Source organism: Callospermophilus lateralis, chromosome 1, assembly GCF_048772815.1.
Source record: "Callospermophilus lateralis isolate mCalLat2 chromosome 1, mCalLat2.hap1, whole genome shotgun sequence".
NCBI lineage: Eukaryota > Metazoa > Chordata > Mammalia > Rodentia > Sciuridae > Callospermophilus > Callospermophilus lateralis.
Window position 1 is genome coordinate 125932816 of NC_135305.1, and position 4696 is coordinate 125937511.

Genomic DNA, 4696 nt, shown 5'->3' on the forward strand with positions numbered 1-4696 from the left:
TATTAATCCATATACTTGAAAATAACTTCTATCACTCCTTGAAGGCCTGACAAGTTCAGTATCTGAAGACTTGTCAGAGCCCAGTGTGTTTGGAACCCTGAGGCTGGTGGGGGCGGGACAGGCAGTCTGTTGAGGGAATGTCTACAACAAGCACCATCTGGAGGAAACCAGCCCCCACGGTGCTTTCAGTAGCTAGGAGAGCAAGGCTGAGATGCCTAGGGCCAAGCAGGCAATCCAGCAACACTGCTGCCTCCCACTAACCCCCTCTCAGCTTCACAAGGGCTGCAGGACAGGCATGGATGTCCTCCGTGAGAGTAAGAAAACTGCAAGTGAAGTTCTCTGCCTGGCTTTTTAGCTAATCATTAAAGAAATTTTGAGTTTTTCTAAAAGACAGATGGGATCCTACTAAAGAACTTATTCTGGTACCTGTTGCTGGACTAGGAAAACTGGACTGGGAATTAGCTGTGCTAGGTGATGCTTATCAAGGATAGGAATTCAGTGGGTTTTGTTGTTGTTTTTGTTATTGTTGTTGTTGTTGTTGTTGTTTTAGGCTCTTTTATCCCAACCTTGTTCTGAACAGATGTTCTAAAATTTATAAACATACATTTTATTTCTGGATCTATCTGTTTAGCAATAATGGGAGATCAGCAGATCAGATACCACCCATTTTTTCCCTGATATTGACCCACATAGTCTTCCTCCTGGTTCTAAATTTTGTTTGACAGCAGGAGATTTTCAGTAGTTTTATTCATAATTCAGTAGGTGGCACTATATTGCTACCTGTTTCTGCATAGGCACAGCTCCCAATGTGATTGACTATATTGATACAATATGGAAAACATTCAAGCCAGGTGAATTTTGATAAATCTTGCTCCTTTGCTGTACCACTTTGAAAATTTGGCAAAGAATTTTCCATAGAATTGACCTATGAGGATATAAACAATATTGTTCTACAATATAGATTCCAGGTACAGGTAGGCAAAGAATCCATATTGTCAACATAGTCTGTGAAGGATCTCTCTATGATGAAACACTACTACGAATTTGTCTTATTTGTGTTCCATAAGCCACAATAATGGTTTTAAGTTATATCACCCAGAAAAGTTTAATAAGAACAAATGTTGAGATGAACAACTCAAAATCAACTATCAGTAATGACAGAACATAACCTCAAATCAGTGGTGCCCTCTTATTCCTATTAATATTTGGAAATAGTGTCTATTCACTTTAAAATACCTATTCTTTTGTTCATAAATAGAGGATGCTATGCAGATTTCCATTGCACAAGTAAAAATGGAGGAAATAACCTTCACATATACTTTTTCATTGAAGCCCACAATTGTCTTTCACTTGGAAAAAAAATCACCATTGTCTTCATGAAGCTGTCTGTCATTGTTAATGACTGATTGTATTGAAGTTCATAATAATCTCCTTTCTATTTTTATATGCACTTCATATGCTATTTTTGGAAATCTAAGGTTCTGTTACATTCAGTGTGTGAAATTGGCATTTTGTTTGCTTTCTTCCTGAACAATCTACATATAAAATATGTATTTATTCATTTTTCTTCCAAATTAGTTTACTATATTTTTTGGTTCAGCTGAATTAAGAGAAGAATCAGCTATTTCATTTTTATGAAATGTTAAACTTAATCAGTAAAATATAATTGGGTAATTAAATCTTGTATGCACATTAAGTGGAGCACTTTATGAAAGCACACTCATCATGGATCACTTTGAAATGTATGGGATATCAACATTCTAAGCAAGACACAAAAGTCTTTTTAAAAGTAGCACTACAAGAGTAGAAAATAAACATCTGTCCATTTGAAATGCATGATTTCAAACTAGAAATGAACACAGTTTGTCAGGGATGTTTACAATAATATATATATATATATATATATATATATATATATATATATATATATATATATATATATATTAGATTACCAGGATTATGAAAGGAAAAACTTTTTTAGTTAATCATATGCTAGTAAAAACTGTCATAATGTTATTAATGTGGAAAATCTTGACTATGAAATTCAGGGATAAATTATCACCTATGGTGTGCCCTTAAGTTGAAGGCATTCATGTAATTTCATATTAACCCAATTTTATTCCTTGGTAGATTAGAGCTTAAACATTACATATGCTTCCATATGTAATTACTACCTCTAGCAGATCTTTATTAGGGGAGTTTTTCTTTCTCTCTCTCTTTCTTCCTTTCTTTCTTCTTTTTTCATTTTAATGTTTGTTATTCTGTTTTCAATCTCTTGGAGAGCAAAGATGAATAATGTTTTAACCTTTTCTTGGAGAAAAGAAAGAACTTTTATTGAATGTTTTCACAGATGATTATGATTGCTTTAAATTATCTCTTTGGCAGTTTGGATTAGAGGGACTTCATATGCTGATAAACATAAGTTTTGATTAGACCTGAGTATGGATTTGGCATACAGTGAGGGAGCACTTTTATCTTTATACCTGGTAGGTAGAGTAGGATTCCATTGAGCTAATTTGACTTGTCAAGTTAGAGAAAGCTGAAACCTGAGGTTTCTCAAAACAAACTAAAACTATGATGTTTTTGTTTCCCCAATACTTGGCAGGCATATATTTGGTAGGAATTCTCATCATTTATATGAAAAAACTTGAAATTAACTGCAAAACGGAAAAAAAACAAAATTATTTTAAGAAAAAAATTAAGGAGCATAAATATTTTAAAACACCCATTGAACAGCAAAGAATTCATACTGTTTTTGAATAATTTTAAAAATGCATTTATTCGCTCACTTCAGTTTTCACAACTTGTATCAAAACAAAAGATCTTTTTTTCTCACAAAGGCAAAAACAGATCAAAACTGGTGGACCATTTTTTTTATCTAACTTTTTTTACTATCAGGTTTTACCCTTTAATAATGTTACCTACATTTCCAAATTATAGAATATATTTTATTTAACTCCAAAGTTAGATAGTTTATTTGTTTTAATTTCTCCCTCATGAGTGTTGATTTTAAATGTTCTATAAATATTTGCATCACTTTTTATTGTAGCTTTTTACATTAAGATATTAAAAACTCCAAAATGTGGTGTTAATCCTTAATATTAGAGTCATTGGAAGATTTATTTAATTCTGTATTTCTTAAGTTAAGTCTTAGCTGCTAAACTATGTAAACCTTAATATTTTTATCTTAAGTTAGCTCTAACCACAAATGAATAGTTTTCAAAAGGATCAGGTGTTGATTTAGGGGTGGCAGGACCATTCTGTCCTGGTATTTTCTAGGCCGGGGCATAGGCAAAAAAAAAAGACAACCTGACCAAAAGGAAAATTAGGGCAGACATCTGTTCAGTGTTTATGATCCCTGGATTCTATGGGTGGTGATTCTCCACCCCTTGACCCAAGCCAGTAAGTCAAAGGACATAACTTATTAAGGCTGTGTTAACCCTGTTTATACTTACTGCATAGGTAAGTTCCTCCTCCCAGAATCTGGATGTCATAGCAGCATTGAATCTAGTGAGACAACTAGAAAAGATACACACTCATTATACACACTCAAAGAAGTTGGCTGTAGTTCTGCTTGTACACATCCTGGGGATGACTCTAGATCTACTCAGAACATAGAGACCCTCTTCTAGCATATGCATATAATAAAACCATCACTGCCCTTGTGTGCATCTGAGTGTTTGCATATATGTATATGTGTGCATATTTATAATGTGTGTGCCCAGCTGTGCCTCCCATCCTGGCCTCATGCCCTCCCCGATCCCAGATGACCTATACAAAACCTGCTACAAGACCAATACCTACCTGTAGCATGCCTGGGTAATTTTCTTAGTTTGAAAGAAATGTTCTCAGTTATCCTGGCAATAGAGTCTCCTTGGGCCTCAGCTATATCTACTGTGAAATTGGAAGATTTGTATGCCTTTCTAATTTTTTTTTCAAATTAAATGATATAATAACAGAAAGGGTCTCATTAATTGAAAAAAGGCTCAGCCTGGATCTAAGTGAGTGAGACGGTTCTTGGAGTCATGTCCTTCCTATGGAGAAATGTGGAAAATGAGATCAACAAACAGTTGTTTTTCTGTGTGGTGGGAGAACACTTCCCCCAGAGAGAAGAGAAGGAAGTCCCCAGTTTGAAGAAAGTACACACTGAGTTGATGGGGAAGTCCTCCATTATGCACTGCAAATATGGGTGGTGGAGTAAAATACTTATAGCAGACTTGATAATGAGGAGGAGGAAGAAGATGGCGATGGTGATGGTGATATACACATGGTTGTACTGCTGTGCCAGAGCATCAGGGGTTCTGATGACATTGCTGCTACTGCTATTAGAGCAGAGGAAAGCATCAGTCTTGATTCCTACATAAAATGTGAAGGCAGTAAATGCCCCAAAATGTGTCACAAAAATTTCTGTGACCCTGGACACTTTACAGAAGAGCTACATTTTATTCAATAGGCTCCACTTTCTAACAAAACACAAGGCCGAGACACAGCTTTTTATACTAAGACTCAGTTACAGGAACTACACCAGTGTCCCTCCATGCATAGGACAAAAGCTTTCTCTCTGTGCTGTGCAGGACAGGGTGCAGCTGGCTCAGTGAGACAGCACTCCTGTCCACATTATTGCAGGTGACAGAGGCTTTTGGTGTCATCTAGAGGGAATGACAAGCTTTTGGTTTCCTCCATCAATCGATAGCAG

General features: G+C 35.6%; 1 pseudogene; it reads left to right on the forward strand.

Annotated features, from left to right (window-relative positions):
• Positions 1–295: 295 nt before the first annotated feature.
• On the forward strand, positions 296–1076 carry LOC143398544 (carnosine N-methyltransferase-like; annotated as a pseudogene).
• Positions 1077–4696: the final 3620 nt, after the last annotated feature.